Raw genomic sequence first — 18,104 nt, 5'->3', positions numbered from 1 at the left:
AACGTGGTCAGTTACATTGATTTTTAAATATAAATCAACTTCTTCCTGGAACAAACCCCATTTGGTTGCAATATGTTTTTTATTTTATAGATTTTTGGATTTGATTTGCTAATTGTATTTTAGGGATTTTTGCAACTGTGTTCATAAGAGATATTTATCTGTGATTTTCTTGAAATGTCTTTGATTTTGATATCAGGGTATTCTGGCCTCATAAAATAAATTGGAATATATATATATTTTTTTTTCTTGAATTTTCTGAGACAGCCTGGATATAAGATTGATATTATTTCTTCCTTAAATTTTGGTAGAATTCACCTGTGAAGCACTAGAGACATGGGGTTTTCTTTGTTGGAAGGTTTTAAATTATGAATACAATTTTTAAAAAAGATTTTATTTATTTATTCATGAGAGATACAGAGAGAGGCAGAGACACAGGCAGAGGGAGAAGCAGGTGAAGGCAGATGCTCAACCACTGAGCCACCTGGGCGCCCCTGAATACAATTTCCTCAACAACATTCTTTAAGGTTATTAAGATTTTCTGTTTCTCCTTGTGGTAGTTTGTGTAAGATGTGTTTATCAAGGGACATGTCTATTTCATCCAAGTTGTCAAAATTATTGGCATGTAGTTGTTAACAATATTCTTTTATTGTTATTTTAGTATCTGGGAATCTATGATGGTCTCCTCTTTAACTGCAGATACTGATAATTTGTTTTTGATTTTTTTCCTTGAATACTGTTACTAGAGGCTTATACCTCTTATTAATTTTTTTCAAAAAATCAGTTTTTGTGCTTGTGGATTTTTTCTATTTTTTCTTTGACCAATTTCCACTGCCTTTTTTTTTTATTGTTTCTTTTCTTCTATGTCTTTTAGGTTCAATTCGTTCTTTTTTTTTTTTTGTCCATTTAAAGGAAATATCTGATATGGTTTCGAAAAAGCAATAGAAAGATTTGCATTAGTGTATACTTAGAAAACCTATGTTGAACAAATTTTGCAATCTTATTTTTGTTATCAAGGGAATTAAAAAAATTAAATGACTATTGTAAATTTAATCTCAATCAATTACATACGAAGGGTGTGAAGATTGAGGTGCATAGAGAAATCATGAGGCAGAAAATCCTTGTCAAACCAAACTCCTAAAAATAGCACTTTAATGTGGAGATGGAATTATATTTTTCAGGCAATTACTCTGAATACGTCTTTTTTTCATTGTCTCTGCCTTATCAGTCATTATATGTGAAATTTTGTCTGCACCATTGACATATTGATCACATACATGTCAATTATGAAACATTTCCTCACATTTCTTTTAAAATATATTTCTTCAATTTTCTGACATCAAAATGATGTATGGTATGGTTAGATAGCTTATATTTTTTGACTTTTATAAAAGTTTTCTTTTTATACTGGTCTACATGTGTGTTTTTCCACTCATAATGTTAACCTATAAGCAAGCATATTGTCTTTTTTTTTATTATCCCAGACTTCAATAAATGTTTATTGTAGTGTTTTTCCTTTTATTTTTTATTTTTTTTGTGTGTGTGTTTTTCCTTTTAGATGCAATGTTTCTTGGCATTTGAAACATTAAAAAATTGTCCTTTTAGTTTCTGAAGAATGAGAATCTGATTTTAAAAGTTAATTGGGCATAAAATATCATATTAAAAGATGAACATGAAACCAGTCCTTTTTTTTTACTCCAATTTTCCAACTAGGATTTGGAAACCATGTGAATGAAGATCAGTTAAATATATAGTAAGACATAAGATGAGAAAAATGTTGATAATTACTGAAGTTGGGTGTTGAATAAAAGTGGGTCATTATACTGTTCTCTCCACTTAGGAATATGAGTGGAAAGTCTGAAAATGTCTGTTAGGAATGCACGTATGGAAACTCAAAGAGATGGGAAAATTGTGTCTTGTCGTTGAGATTTCTTGTCTAAGAAAATATTTCCAAACATGGATGGATCTTGGTTTCACGGGCCTACAGCTAATATGGTACAGAGGGGAAGGTTCTGTCTGAGAAAATGAGAATGAAACTATGGGAACAGAACTTGGTAAGAAAGGGAATATTTAGAAGAGAAGAAGAAACCACTACAAATTATTTGTAGACCCTGACAAATAATAAACATAACCATAGTGAAATATGAATGAACTGCCTCCTATTTAGTTTTCCCCCTATATTTTTGACTCATTTTCTTTGACTGACTCTTGATGTGACAAGATTTTGTAATACCATTTTCTATAGAAAGAATAAATGATACTTTGAACTTTTGAAATGTTTGGTCACATTTTTTTTGACAGTTTAGAAAAAATTTTAAGCTTCATAATTCATTATTTGCAATATCATCTATAATTTTGGAATTGTTTTTACTTATTTAAATATCTATTTGAATTTTAATTTGCTTTCCAGTTTTGAATTTGGATCCTTATGCAACCAAGCCCACCTCTAAATAACAGATTAGTGTTTAACTTCATAAAAATACATTCTTATGTTATTCTGTGGGAACATTTTTATTTTTAAAGATTTATTCATGAGAGACACAGAGAGGCAGAGATCCAGGTAGAGGGAGAAGCAGGCTCCATGCAGGAGCCTGATGTGGGACTCGATCCCGGGACCCCGAGGTCATGCCTTGAGTGGAAGATGGACACTCAACTGCTGAGCCACCCGGGAGTCCCTGGGAACATTTTTAGGAGCAAATTTGGCTCTTCCGACGTATTGAAAGTGATCCGTCCTCTGTATTGTACGTAATATTTTTTTCAGGCAAAATGTTAAAGAGGATAAAGGGTAAATCTTCTCATGATTATCCTTTTTTTTTCTGGAAAATCAGTGAAGTTGAAGAAAGATTTAAAAACGAAAAATGAAGGGGAAAAAATAAAAATGAGAAATGAGGGGGAAAAACTAAAAATGAGAAATGAGGGAGAAAAATAAAAATGAGAAATGAGGGGGAAAATAAAAATGAGAAATGAGGGGGAAAAAATAAAAATGAGAAATGAGGGATGCCTGGGTGGCTCAGTCAGTTAAGCGTCTGCCTTCAGCGCAGGTCATGACCCTGGGTCCTGGGATAAAGCCCTGCATCAGGCTCCCTGCTCCGTAGGGAGTCTGCTTCTCCCTCTCCCTCTTCTGCTCCCCCTGCTTGTTCTCTTTCTGTGTGTCAAATAAATAAATAAACAAAATATTGAAAAAATAAAAATGTGAAATGAAAATGTTGGCTTCGTCACACTAGTGCAAACCCGTGGTTGACTCTGTTCCATCTTCCGTCTGGGAGATACCGTAAGAGGCAGCTTATCCGCTCACAGTGAACGGGGTGTCCCCCCCCAATCCTATTTTTTTTTATTACAGTCACATCGTAGGGTAGTTTTCTATGAATTTGGGTGAAACTATTTTGATGCCTACTTACCCCGTTTGCAGCCTGGAGCTCCTCTTTCTGCCCCGGGTCCTTTATACTTCTGCCCCGCTGTGTGAGGGGGACGATGATGAGAGGACGTGGCTGCACGTCCCCTGCACGTCGGGCACGAGTGTTGAGAGGTCCCGTGGACGGCCTTGCACATCCACCCGCACACGGGCACCGCTTACTCTCTTCCCTCAGCTCACTTTCTAACCCCACAAAGAGGGGCCCTTGGGGCACCTGCTCTGGGGGCCCCGCGATCTCCCACGAATTGCAGTAATGAGCAGAAAGCACTGGGGCTTAGGAGCATCGAGGGGAGGTGGGGGGGTTGCATAATACCAAGAGGAGAAACCCAAGGCCAGGGGCGTGAAGGAGGGGGACGGGGGTTCGTCTTACCCACTCGGCTGATGACCCGGAGCTTGAGGAGTGAAGGGCAGGGAAGCTCCGGCGTGTGAGGCCTCGTCCTCCCTCCGTCAGTCTTAGGAAACCTGCTTCTCTGTCTTACTTGGGGTCCCCATTCCGAGGCCGTGGGGCGTCTGGTCCTGTGCCCTCGCTCCCCTTTCAGATCGCAGGTCTCCTGAGTGTCTGCTCCGGCCGCAGCTTGACAAGTCCGGACCGACCCCGCTCTGGGCGCTTCACCCAGTTCTTTCTTCCGTTCATCCCGGACGAGGAGGGCAGCGGCCGTTTTCGCGCCTGCATGATCCTTTGTACCACTGAGGTCGTGGGGTGGGCCGAGACCTTGTTGGCCGGCAGGTTGCTACCAAGATTATTTACTCTGTGTGTGTCATTAGGCTTTATCCTCCTCAGGGGACACTTTGAGAGAGCAAATACCTTAACCTAGGTCAGGAAATTCAGGATTCTAATATGACCGCGTTCCTTAAAACATCAGTGTAACTGGGGAAGAAGCCCAACAACCGCGCCTTCTCCTTTATCCTCAGACGTGGACTTGCTTTTGACAAGAGCACGCGTGAGCCTTTCGCCACCGTCTGCTGCGGAGACTGGTGGGGGCGGTGCGCTGCCTAAGGGCTTAACGTGCTAAGGAAATTCTGTTGTCTCTTCTTTTTATAGAAAAAATATTTTTAGTACTTATTTCCTGAGACACACAGAGGCAGAGACCCAGGCAGAGGGAGAAGCAGGCTCCACGCAGGGAGCCCCACGCGGGACTCGATCCCGGGACCCCGGGGTCCCGCCTTGGGCCAAAGGCAGATGCTCCACTGCTGAGCCATCCGGGGGCCCCTAAAAGTCTATTTTCCAAACTCTGGTTCTTTGTGCTGTTGAGAATCAAGACCTGGAGTGGACGGGCCTTGATGGAGCGCAGCCGTTTGACGTGCCTTGGAGAAGGTGGAAGTGGGCCTGGGATGTGGGGGGCGGGGGCGGGGGGTAAAGAACTGCATTGGTCATTGGTTTGCACGTGAAACCAGGTGGATGGAAAGCCTGAGCCGGAGGGAGGGGAGGGGCAGGGGCCTGGGCCACATGCAGGGAGCCCGCCCTGCGGAGGGAGCCAGGGGGGTGGGAAAGCCCCTCCGGGCACCAGACACTGCGTCTTTGAGCTTGATTTCTACACTGGATGGTCCTTTGCTCCCCACAAATTTTACGCAGAGTCTTGGCAGAATTTACCATTGTGAGGTTGCTGTGAAAATAAGGGGGGGGGGGCTCCAGGTGGGGCAGAGCGACCGGAGAGCGGGGGTTGGGTGGGGGTGGGTGGGGGTGGCCACACAGGAGCCTTTGCCTGCAGGGAACACCTGTGCTTCTCAGGGCTCAGCCCCGAGTCCCAGCCTCAGATTCTCGGGGCCTCTTGGGGGGAGCCTGTGGGACCTGGAGCCGCACCTCATGGCTGGTGGCCCGTGTGCCCCCATCCCAGCTCCGTCCTCACCGCTGGCGGCCCATGTACCTCTTCCCGGGCTCCATCCTCTCTGCTGGCTGCCCACTCTCAGCTCTGTCCTCACTGTTGGTGGCCCATGTACCACCTCCTGGGCTCCATCCTCATTGCTGGAGGACCGTGTACCCACCCCCCCGGGCTCTGTCCTCACCACTGGCGGCCTGTGTACCCCCTCCCGGGCCTCTGAGCACCCCTGGGCGTGTGTCCGAGGCCCGGAGCGGCGGGTGGGGGGTGTCACTGTGTGCCAGCAGGTGCCCGGCCTCCCCCAGTGACACTGCAGTCCCCGTGCAGCCCTCCCCTCCGACGATGGGCAGAAGCAAGTGGGGGGCTGGTGTCAGGGTGTTGGCCCTGAAGCACCAGGGGTCCCTGCGGCCTTGGCCTCCTCACCACCGGAGCCTGCTGTCCCCACCCCGCTCAGCCCCTGCCCTGTGGAGTCGGTGGCGCCACTGCCACAGCTTAGAGGCACTTGGTCATTAATACCGGCGCTATTGATGATTGATTAGTGGTGGTAGCAGTGTTTGGTTGGTAGCTGGGTGCCAGGATCAGATTATTATTTTTTAAATATTTTATTTATTCATGAGACACACACAAGACAGAGACCCAGGCAGAGGGAGAAGCAGGCTCCCTGCAGCGAGCCTGATGCCGGACTCGATCCCAGGACCCCGGGGTCACGCCCTGGGCCCCACAGGTGCCCCGGGGTCAAATTATGAAAAAGAAAAGAAAAAGAATATACGGGCCCATCTGACCTTTGTGGCCTTTGTCACCCTCCCGTCTGCCTCGGGACACCTGCTTCACGTAAACCCCTGAAGAGTCGGCGACACTAGTGCCCGCGTGTGATGGTAGCGTGGGCACCCACGGGCACACGCGCACGCCGCCCCCCAGCACGGCCACAGCCACGTCCGCCGGTACACGTGGGTCTCTGTGCCGCGCGTGGGTTAAGACAACGGAGATTTTGCTTTTTCTTACATGTTTGCCAAACATGAACGACAATTTCATTCAAACATTTTGATTTTTATGTGGATTTTAAAGAAATCCTACCTCAACTACTCCTTTATAATCAGAACTATTATTTCCTTTTTTAAAAAAATAAATTTATTTTTTATTGGTGTTCAATTTGCCAACATACAGAATAACACCCAGTGCTCATCCCGTCAAGTGCCCCGCTCAGCAGAACTATTATTTCTAGTCTGTGGATGGTTATTTTTTCTGAAAACGCGCGCTTCCTACCTAGCAGAGGGCTCACTTTCCTTTGGCCAAAGAGCCGCGGTGCCCAAGAGACCCTTGGAGGATACTTGTAGCTTCAGGTGCTTCGCGTTTCCATAAATACCAGTCGTACGGATGAAGCTGGGGGGGGGGTCTCATTTGTTGCTTACCTAGAAAAAATGCTAATAGATATGGGCCAGGCTGCACTTGAGGAATCCGGATATTGTCTCGATCCCAGAGTCGATCACGATCCTGGCTGGTCTATTCCTTCCGAAGACTCTCTCCGGCTTTCCCCCACCGCTGAATTCATTCTCATCACCTTGATTTCAGGAACACACAGGCTAACGCTCTGGAATTCCACCTGCCACGCTTTGCTGCCTGCTGAGTGATTTTATTTTATTTTATTTTATTTTATTTTATTTTATTTTATTTTATTTTATTTATTATTTTATTTTATTTATTTTATTTTTTAAATTTAATTTAATTTCTTAAATAATAAATTTATTTTTTATTGGTGTTCAATTTGCCAACATACAGAATAACACCCAGGGCTCATCCCGTCAGGTGCGCCCCTCAGTGCCCGTCACCCAGTCACCCCCACCTCCCGCCCACCTTCCCTTCCACCACCCCTACTCTCTCTCCTTCTTCCTTGGCTTCATTTTTTTTTTCTCCTTGGCACTTACCACCTTTGCACAGCCTGTGTAATTATTCAATTATTTTATTTATCGCCTGTCTTTCCCCATCAGTGTGGGCTCTTTGTATGGTCCCCCCACTGCTGTATTTCTACGCCCTGGAACCGTGCCTGCCACGTAGTCCGCGCTCAGTAAACAACTGCTGAACGACGAATGAACCAGTGAAGGAATCTCACGGTCGCAGGCTGTGCTTATCGCTTCTTACCAGCCCTTGCGCGAACGTGGAGATGTGTGGTTTCTGTCCCGGGCATCGGCGAGAGTTTAATGAAACGCTGGACTCTCTTCCCAGAGGATGTGTACTCACTAAAACACATTTACAACAAGTTTAAAAGGTTCACCCATGAACCCTCATAAACATTTCTTTCTAGTTCTAAAGTTCTGATCACCCCCGCTGTGTTCCTCCCACAGAGTAACTCTTCCCCGCTCTTGCCTTCCACACGTCCGCCTCTTAAATTTGTTCACTAAATGAGTTTTAAAAAACAAGTCAAATTGCCCTGTCATTTTTGCAGGTGTGCCCAGACCTCAAAAGTCTTTACTGTGTTAAATCTTACACGGGACATCTCATCATGGTCCTAATGTGGTTTTTGAATATTTGCCAACGATCTACGTCTGCCGTGGAGCTCGTAGCTCCTCCATGGGGTTCTGTGAGCATCAAAGAGCTGGTTTTGTTTCCTCTTCCTTTAATCGACGCTCTTCCCCCGCCACTGCCCCCCAAACCAGCCCGCTCACAGACGGGCTGCTGATTCTTCACCCGTCCTTCATTTCTTTGGATTTCTCATCTCTTCCAAATCCTTACTCCAAGGGTCTGGTCTTTAAGATGCCTTCCGTTGTTGACGCACCGTTGGGTGTTTGTTTCCTGGATTGCAGTTGCCTTGGCAATTAGATCCTTATTTTGTTTTTGTCACTTTTTGACTTATTATTCAGTTAAAATGATCTCTTATTCTTCCCTTGATACTCTAAAATTCTCGAAGGGCAAGAAAGATGCCCTTCTTCTGCTCTTAGGTCTCTTCATCGTGTTCCATATAGTGAGTAGGAAATGAATGCTACGGAGACATTTTAGCAAATGAAGCCAGTCGAAAACTACATCGATGTGACCTTGTAAGATAATAGGAAGGTTAAGATACCTTCAAGGTGTGTCCTGTCTTATTTGGGATAAAGGATTTAATGACAGTCAATGATGACTTACAGTATCACATTATTAGCCCACCTTCAAGAGGGTATACACACGGACTACTCCTACTAGACTCAACACTTGGTCTTGTTTATTCTGTGAACATTCCCAAAGAACAAGTTGATTTGTAGATCTTTATTTTTAAAAATTTTCAAAGTAAACTCTGTGCCCAGCCTGGGGCTTGAACTCACTGCCCGGTGATCAAGAGTCACGTGCCCCATATGTTGTAGATCTTTCAAGAATACTCAGTGCTTTAAATAAAGTGGGATGAGATAATATCACTCATGATACCAGGAATTAAAATTCTTTAAAATTAAGTGAATCAAAAAGTTTCTCTCATTTTCCTTTTTTGAAAGTGAGAAAGGAAATGATTCATAAGAGGAGATAACTATTGTGGGTTTTTTTTTGCTTTTTTTTTTTTTTTGTTTGTTTGGTAGGAAACTTAGTGGGGCTATCAGCTCTGAAATCAGTCCTCCCTATGACTATTAAAAAGTCATAATAGTACCCAAAGGCATATTCAGATAAAGAACTGGAGTGAACATGTGTAGTGTTTTGTGAAGTAAGGCATATTTCCAAACGTTATGAAATTAATTGCATTTACTTTCTTTGGAAAGAAACTCCTCAATGACTAATGTTTTCAACTCTGATCTGTATTTCTCTCATTTCTAGGACAAACATTTTCACAAATGTACAAAAACAAAGCAGACAGGTTAAAATCTACGCTAGTATTTCTGGCTTGATGACTGGAAATGCCATCATATATGCTCACACTTTGGGTTCTATTTTCATTTATTTATCTATTTTAAGTAGGGTCCAGGCCCTCTCTGGGGCTTGAACTCACAGCCCTGAGATCAAGAGCCAGGTGCCCCCGTTTTTGATTTTAAAAGAGAAATCAGTAGTAGCTTCCATTTCCTTTTCCACAAATAGAAGGCAGGGTGAGCCCAGAGCAGCGCCCTGAGGTCGATTCCCCGTCTGAGCTTTGCCGGGCTCTTCACCAAGCTTTTGTGAGGGATGGGAAGCTCTGGATTTCTAGACACTGGCCCAGGGGTCGGGGTTATAACCATGTCGCCAGCAGCACAGAGGCCTCAGCTGCCCCATGGCTGGGGACCCAGGTGGGTCATCTGATGTCCTCTCGGGAGAGACTCCTTTGAAGTTCCCCTTTTCTGATGACTCGACAGGTGACCGCCAGTGCCAACCAAGCTTTACCAAGGAGCTCCCTGGTTTCTTTGTGACAGCAAGTCACACTGAGATGCCGAGGCCACACTGAGATGCCGAGGCCACACTGTCGCTTTATCACACGGTCTTCATGCATGTGTGGCCCTGACGCGTGTGTTTGGGAGGACAGTGAAGCGAGCGTCCTTCCCGGTCTTCCCGGCCACAGGCAGCTGTGCTCTCCCGGAGAAGGCTGCGCTCACCTTGGGACCTGCCGTCGGGCCCACAACCTGCCAATCTGCGTTGCAGCCAGGTGGCCCGGCAGGTAAGGTGTCTCACCTGCATGCTGAGTCGCCAGAGCAGGCTGGTGGGTCCAGGCTTGCTCGGGGCACCGGCTTCATGCGGGGTGACCGTCACCCTAGCCCAGTGCAGATGTGCTCATGGCCAGGTACTACATGTCCTGTCATCAACAGGTAGTGCTTTAGGTGCCCTGGAAGGTGTGCGGAGGGTGTTTGCAGTGAGGCTTTGTGTAGCTGCAGGTGGACGCAGAATGTGATGATGATGATGATGATGATGATAAGGAGGAGGAGGAGCAGAGGCAGGAGGAGGAGAAGCAAGAGGAGGAGGAGCAGGAGCAGGAGCAGGAGGAGGAGGGGGAGGAGGAGCAGGAGGAGGAGAAGCAGGAAGAGGAGGGGAGGAGGGAGAGGAGGAGGAGCGGGAGGGAGGAGGAGGGGAGGAGGAGGAGTGGGAAGAGGGGGAGGAGGAGGAGAAGGAGCAGGAGGAGAAGGGGGAGGAGGAGCAGGAGGAGGAGGAGAAGGAGCAGGAGGAGGAGGGGGAGGAGGAGCAGGAGGAGGAGGGGGGAGGGAGAGGAGGAGGAGGAGCGGGAGGGGAGGAGGAGGAGCGGGAGGGAGGAGGAGAAGGAGCAGGAGGAGGAGGAAGGAGCGGGAGGGGAGGAGGAGGGGAGGAGGAGCAGGAGGAGGAGAGGGAGGAGGGGGAGGAGGAGCGAGGGAGGAGGGGGAGGAGGAGCGAGGGAGGGAGGAGGAGCAGGGGGAGGAGGTGCAGGAGGAGGGGAGGGGGAGGAGGAGGGGGAGGAGGAGGCAGCCGTGACTTTTGCCTGCGGGGCGTTAGCCCAGAATGGTGGTCACCAAGGCCTGGGCGTCCTGGGGACGCGGGCTCAGGTGATGCGGGTCCGAAGGCGGGGGCGAGGCGGGGGGGCGCCTCACCCCTGCAGGTGCGAGCTGGCGGGGCGGGCGGTTAGGGCTGGTCCGCGCGGGTCGGTGAGAGACCCAGAGGCAGGGGCGCGCAGGGGGAGGAGAGGCGGGCTCCCGGGAGGCCGATGCGGGCTGGAGCCCCCCCCCCATGGCAGGTGCCCTGCGCCCCCCCCGTGGCAGGTGCCCTGCGCCCCCCCATGGCAGGTGCCCTGCGCCCCCCCCCGTGGCAGGTGTCCTGCGCCCCCCCCCCGTGGCAGGTGCCCTGCGCCCCCCCCGTGGCAGGTGCCCTGCGCCCCCCCCGTGGCAGGTGCCCTGCGCCCCCCCCCGTGGCAGGTGCCCTGCGCCCCCCCCCCCCGTGGCAGGTGCCTGCGCCCCCCCGTGGCAGGTGCCCGCCCCCCCCATGGCAGGTGCCCTGCGCCCCCCCCCCGTGGCAGGTGCCCTGCGCCCCCCCCCGTGGCAGGTGCCCTGCGCCCCCCCCCGTGGCAGGTGCCTGCGCCCCCCCGTGGCAGGTGCCCTGCGCCCCCCCCCGTGGCAGGTGCCCTGCGCCCCCCCCCATGGCAGGTGCCCTGCGCCCCCCCCCCGTGGCAGGTGCCCTGCGCCCCGCGCCCCAGGACAGCCCCGCCCGGCCCTCGCAGTGGGGGAGACGCGGGCATCCCCTGGGGGCGGCTTTGCAACCCCGCGTCTCTTTACACCGACTCCCTGAGCGTTGGCCCCTGTGTCCCACTGAAACGCTGATGCCGATATTCCGCAGCGACGCGCGCGGCCTGGGTTTTTAGGGGCTGATGTGGTCTTTTTTGTGCCACGAGGAAGCTCCGTTACCACGTTCCGGCCTCCGCCCCTCACAAGGAGCGAAGGCGCCTGCGCCACCTGGTGGCCGCACGTCCCAGTCCGCAGGCGCGGGCGGAGGGAAGTTCCAGGGAAGGGGGGTCCCACCCTCGGGTGTGCGCGGGCGCGAACGCAGCCGGCGTCAGGCACTTTATGTCCATCATCTTCCTTCCCTCCTTCCTTCCTCCTTCCTTCCTTCCTTCCTTCCTTCCTTCCTTCCTTCCTTCCTCCTTCCTTCCTTCCTTCCTCCTTCCTTCCTTCCTTCTTCCTTCCTTCCTTCCTTCCTTCCTTCCTTCCTTCCTTCCTCCTTCCTCCTTCCTTCCTTCTTTCTTCCTTCCTTCCTTCCTTCCTTTCTTCCTTCCTTCCTTCCTTCCTTCTTTCCTTCTTCTTTCCTTCCTTCTTCTTCCTTCCTTCCTTCCTTCCTTCCTTCCTTCCTTCCTCCTTCCTTCCTTCCTCCTTCCTTCCTTCCTCCTTCCTTCCTTCCTTCCTTCCTTCCTTCCTTCCTTCCTTCCTCCTTCCTCTCCTTCCTTCCTTCCTCCTTCCTTCCTTCCTTCCTTCCTTCCTTCCTTCCTCCTCCTTCCTTCCTTCCTTCCTTCCTTCCTTCCTTCCTTCCTTCCTCCTCCTTCCTTCTTTCCTCTCTCTCTCTCTTTCTTCTTCTTCTTCTTCTTCTTCTTCTCTTCTTCTTCTCTCCTTTCTTTCTTCTTTCTTTCTTTCCCTTCCTTCCTTCTTCCTTCCTTCCTTCCTTCCTTCTTCCTTTCTCTCTCTTTCTTTCTTTCTTTCTTTCTTTCTTTCTTTCTTTCTTTCTTTCTTTCTTTTTTTTAAAAATTTATTCATGAGAGAGAGAGAGAGAGAGAGACAGAGGCAGAGACCCAGGCACAGGGAGGAGCAGGCTCCTTGCGGGGAGCCCGATGCAGGATTTGACCTCAGGACCCCGGGGTCACGCCCTGGGCCGAAGGCAGATGCTCCACGGCTGAGCCCCCGGGGGGCCCCTTTATGCCATATTTCTGATGGATTTCCTTAGATTTAAGTACATTGCAAAGTAACATAAAACCGCATCTTCCTGTAGATACCCCACCGTGGGGAGGAGCGCAGAGTGAAAAGTGTTTTGGCCGCTGCTTCTGTGTCTCTCACTCAGTCTCCAGAGAAGTAAGCAAATAGGCATTTTGGTTTGTTGGTTTTAGAAATGTAAATGGAACTAATGTTTTGATGACCCTGCAGTTGACTCTTCTTCACTGGGTTCTATGTCCTGCAGATCTTTCTGCGTCAGAGCTACAGAATTTACACACAGTAGACGCCGGGTAAATGTTTGCGAAATAAACCTTAGACTTCGATCACATACTCCTTTTGTCCAAAACCGGACATTATGCTTTTTTTTTTGGTCCATTTTCATCTATTTGAAGCGTTTCCTCCTCCTGGGTTATTATGGGGCTGCTCTCCTTTTTGATTATTCTTCATCAAGATCTCTCTCATGGCAAGTATCTCTTTCATAGCAATAAATATTAGTTTCGAAAAAAAAATAAAGATTAGTTTCATCAAAGATCAGTTAAAATGGGGAGCCTGCGGGCTCAGTGGTGGAGCAGCTGCTTTTGGCCCAAGGCACGACCCTGGGGTCCTGGGATCGAGTCCCATGTCGGGCTCCCTGCACGGAGCCTGCTTCTCCCTCTGCCCGTGTCTCTGCCTCTCTCTCTCTCTCTGTGTGTCTCTTATGAATAAATAAATACGATCTTTAAAAAAAAAGGTCAATTAAAATGTGTGTGTGAGTGTAGTGTCATTTTATTGGATGATTTTCACATGTAAGCGCCAGACTCTAACTTATTATTCTCAGCTGTCTCATATAAATTTTTATTTATTTATTTATCATTTTTTTTTTTTTACTATTTTTATAACTCAGTAGTTCTCAAGTTTTACTGGGCATCAGACGCACCTGGGGGCTCCTTGCGACCCAGGTTGTTGGGCACCGGCGCACAGTCTCTGGCTCGGTAGGTGTGGGGAGTGGCTGAAAACGTCCTTTCCAACACGTCTGCACGTGGCGCCAGTGCTCCTGGTCCAGGGGCCGCACCCTCAGGGGCACCGGTCGGTAAGACTCTCCCTGGACCCGCCGCGGGCTTGCTTCCCGGCCCCCGCTGTTGGTGCCTGCAAGGAGCAGAGCCCACGGAGAGCGCGGAGAGAGGCCTCGGCGGGCCGCGGGCCTGGAACCATCTGGTGCGAGCAGAGGCTGGAAGGGACTGTGGCTCTCCGGGCGGCCTCTCCGGGGCTCATGCTCCCACCGTGCGGTACGTGCTCCGACCTCCAGCGGGTTGCCTCATCCTGGAGTCTGAACGGTGGCATGGAATGCCTCGACTTGCAGAAACCAAGATGCATTTATATTCACTTCCTGGTGCTAGCTCGGCCAGGCCAGGTGACATTCCAGGTATGAAGTGAGCTGACGCATCCAGCCAGGTATCTATATCCATTTCATTGTTACGGCCGAGTCGATACTGGTGCGACTCGCCTTGTAAAAGTGAGTGCAGGAAACTGTTGTCCAAGAATCTAAAATTGGTGGGACAAATAAGGACTTAAAAGCAAATTGCCATAGAGTTCCTGTCTCCAGATGTAGTAGAATCACCGCATCTTTGATTTACAAAAACTGCCTGCTTGTGCGTATACTGGGCAGAGAAAATACAGTCATTTACGGCCTGGATTATACAAAACACAAATGTAACGTATGTATATGAAACACAGAATGGAGTTTATTCTTGAGAATGATGAGGTGCATGAGGTATATTCATACTTCTAAGAGTTTGATCTGCTAGATGAATCGTAATTCTTGTAAAGGCTTAAATATTCACATTTTGAGCAGACACTTTTTAATGTTGATGCACAATCAATACCCTCGGAATCAAGAAAACGCAAGGGCTCGATCAGTATATTTGATCCAGGTTGCTAACGCGCTTGAAATATTTGTGCAAAGAAATTTTGCCACTTCTGGAAATGGAGCAAAAAAAAAAAAAGGTTATTAGCTATTAACTCTAGGCTTTCAGTAAGCCTGCGACTACCCGTAAAAATATATAGTATTTTTTATGTGTTCACTTGAACTTCACGTCAACGGCATTATAATCGCGCGCATCGTTGTTCAGCTCCCTTCTGTCCCTCAATTTATTCGTCTTAACTGCTGTCTAGTATTCTATCTACATCTATCACGAAGTTTATCTCTCCCCTTACATTTAGTTGGCATTTAGATTGTTTCCAGTTTTCCGTTGCTAGAACTCTTCAGTGAATGTTCTTGAACACATATGGTCTATAATCTAGAAGTGAAATTGAATGGCAGACACATATGCAGCCTTATTAGATGTTGCCAAATCGCTCTCTGAAATAGCTGTGCCATGTGAGGCTGCCTCTAGTTTTGTACAAAGGCTCTCGTTTCACATTTTCCCTAATATTTGAATGTGAACGTCTTAAAATTTGTCTACCCTGAAGTGTGAAATTTCATGGCTTTAATATTTGCTGGTATAGATAATAACGCTGGTGCAGATACTGTGCTTCTTATTTTATTAGTTATTCGTCTTTCATTTTACACTTACATGCTAGGCCAATTTTTCGGCTGTGTTGTTTCTTTAAAAGAAAAACAAAACACCTATCTTTTCTTTTTAAAGATTTGTTTATTTTTAGAGAGCAAGAGAGAGAGTGAGCTCCAGGGTGGAGGAGGAGTAGAGAGAGAGAGAGGGACAGGGTCCCAAGCACAGCCTTGCCCCTGAGTGCAGAGCCCAAGACCCAAGACCGTGACCCGAGTCGAAATCACAAGTCGGGCGCCTAACCGAGCCACCCAGGTGCCCCGTCTCTCTTTTTTATTTATTTTTTTATTTATATATTTTTAAAATATTTTTGAGGGATCCCTGGGTGATGCAGCGGTTTGGTGCCTGCCTTTGGCCCGGGGCGTGGTCCTGGAGACCCGGGATCGAATCCCACGTCGGGCTCCCGGTGCATGGAGCCTGCTTCTCCCTCTGCCTGTGTCTCTGCCTCTCTCTCTCTCTCTCTTTGTGTGTGACTATCATAAAAATAAATAAAAATTAAAAAAAAATTAAAAAAAATATTTTTGAGAGGGTAGTTTTTCTTTTTTTTTAAAGATTGATTTATTTATTCATGACAGACAGAGAGAGAGAGAGGCAGAGACACAGGCAGAGGGAGAAGCAGGCTCCATGACGGGAGCCCGATGTGGGACTAGATCCCGAGTCTCCAGGATCAGGCCCTGGGCCGAAGGCGGCGCTAAACCACTGAGCCACCCAGGGATCCCCCCCCCCCCCCGCCTCTCTTTTTTAAATAGATTAAAGGTCTCGGTGTAATCTGAACACTATGCCTATTCTTGGTCACCTACTTTGCAAATATTTTCTCCAGGTCGGTGGCTTGTATTTTAATTTTATTTCACAGTAATCTTGCTGTTGCAGAGATTTGAAATTATGGTGTAAGAAATATTTTCGGTCTTTTTCTTTCGGGTTTTTATGTCTCCCCCCTCCCTTCCCTTTTATCCCAGAAACCCTCTCTAGTTTGGCACCTCAGCAAGTCTGAAAGTTTGCCTTTTACATCAGGCCTTTCATCCACGTAGAACTATGCCGTATGTTGTAAGTAGCATCCACTGCCTTTTCCGTGTGGATCCTTCACGGTGGGAGCTTTGGTCGTTGAATAATCTGTACCTTCATCTCTAACTTGTGTGTGTGTGTTGGGGGGGGTCCGTTTGAGGGTTTTCTTAATTCTTGTTCCACTACTGTATTGACTTATTCCTGTCGTTGTGGAAAACACGCATTTCCCTTTTCCCGTGAGTCCACTTCATAGCCCCCTGGAACGCTTCCGGGCCTGCCGTGATTTCAGCGAGATAAGCAGGAGTCTGCGGACGGACGTGCGTGTCCCTGGTGTGGAGTCCCTGGGTGGTCGCTGGTGCATTCCAGGTCTCTGCCTCCTGGGGAAAGGCGGGATTGCGTTTCCTGCTCCCTTTGCATTCGTGCCACTCGTTTGCGGTGGTCTCGGTCTTGCAGGGAAGCTCGGGGAGCGGCCTGTGCTGTGCCCCGTTGCACTCCTGCCCCAGCGGTTGTGGAGCTCGGGGGCGGCCAAGCCCCGCTAGATTCAGGGGTAGACGCGGAGCAAGCCCCGCGTGACCTTTGGTGGACACACGGTCGAGTGAAAAGCGAATCCTTGTTGTCTTGAACCTCGGGGGCCTTCAGCATCGTGCATCACGCGGATGCCCCTTGGCGCATCCTAACTGCTCGAGTTACCGTCGTGAAGTTGGCAACTTGAGGATCGGCAAAAAGGCGCACAAACGCCTTGCTCTGGTTAGAAGGTGATGACTATATTTTAATGTCTCTCTTTTCGCTTCCTTTCCCCGCTTCCTTCCAGTTGTCTCACCAGCGGGAGCCTGTTTCGATGGCCTGTAAGTCCTCCCCCAGCCCTCAGCTCCTCACACGGCCTGTCTTCCCTCCAGCCTACGCGTCCTCTCTTTGTCTACACCTTTAACGATGATACCTGCAAAGATAAATGTTTTTACCCAAAATCTGAAATGATGAAGATCAACTGCGTGACTCTAGAGAGGGGGGTCATCAGTGCAAAGCAGGTTGTCGCAGCTTCCTCTTATTATCGCATTAATGTCCGTTGACTTGATACACGTCTTAGACTGGCTCTCATGGCAAAAGCCATAATTCTCTGTTGGGGTTGATCACATTCACAAGCTTGTGTGTTCGGTGTCTGACTTTTATATTTCTGGAATGTTCAGGGTAGGAGGGTCAAGATAAGTCCTTTTTTTTTTCTTCTTATTTTATTTTATTTTTTTAAATAATAAATCTATTTTTTATTGGTGTTCAATTTGCCAACATACAGAATAACACCCAGTGCTCATCCCGTCAAGTGCCCCCCTCAGTGCCCGTCACCCAGTCACCCCCACCGCCCGCCCTCCCCACCTTCCACCGCCCCTAGTTCGTTTCCCAGAGTCAGGAGTCTTTATGTTCTCAAGATAAGTCCCGATGCAGGAGTCGAGCCCAGGACCCCGGGATCACTCCCTGAAGGCAGGCAGACCCTCCACTGCTGGGCCACCCAGGCGTCCCAAGAAAAATTTCCCTTATGTTTGATAATTTCCTCTAAAAGACGCAAAGTCGTCCCATGTTATGGCGGCATTGGGCAGTATTGGATGGGGGGGGGTGTGTGGAATTCATGCCCAGAGCACGACAGTTTTAATCGTTGACACTTTGATGGGAAGCGTATGAATCCTTCGATTGGAATGTTTGCCTCCTAACACCTAGAAGGCGTCAGTGGGGCAGCGGACAGTGTGGGGCTGATGATGAGAATCCGGGAGCACGGAGCCCAGCAGCCTAACACGGTGGGCCCACCCCGGAGGCTTGGAGTCTGCCCGGAGGAGGACGCGTTACCTCCAGACAGAACAGGACGCAGGTGTGAGAAGGGACGTGCTAGCGGCATCAGCCAAATTCCTGTTTTCTGGTCCTTAAAGACTCCTGGTGAGGGTCACAGACGTCCCCAGAAATCGCCGCAACCGTCGAGAGCTGCCGTTTGTCCCTGTAATAGTTTCACTCACGAAGAGCCAACATTTCTGATGTTAGGATACCTTCTCAC

The 18,104-nt window shown here is 48.7% G+C and overlaps 1 protein-coding gene across 1 annotated transcript in view; it reads left to right on the top strand.

Moving 5' to 3' along the window:
- FRK (fyn related Src family tyrosine kinase) overlaps nt 1–18,104 on the top strand; it is a 96,799-nt gene that overhangs the window by 33,679 nt on the left and 45,016 nt on the right. The gene's annotated exons all lie outside the window — the stretch shown is intronic.

Source organism: Nyctereutes procyonoides, unplaced genomic scaffold (genome assembly GCF_905146905.1).
Source record: "Nyctereutes procyonoides isolate TBG_1078 unplaced genomic scaffold, NYPRO_anot_genome, whole genome shotgun sequence".
Classification (NCBI taxonomy): Eukaryota; Metazoa; Chordata; class Mammalia; order Carnivora; family Canidae; genus Nyctereutes; species Nyctereutes procyonoides.
This window is presented reverse-complemented; position numbering and strand designations above follow the sequence as displayed.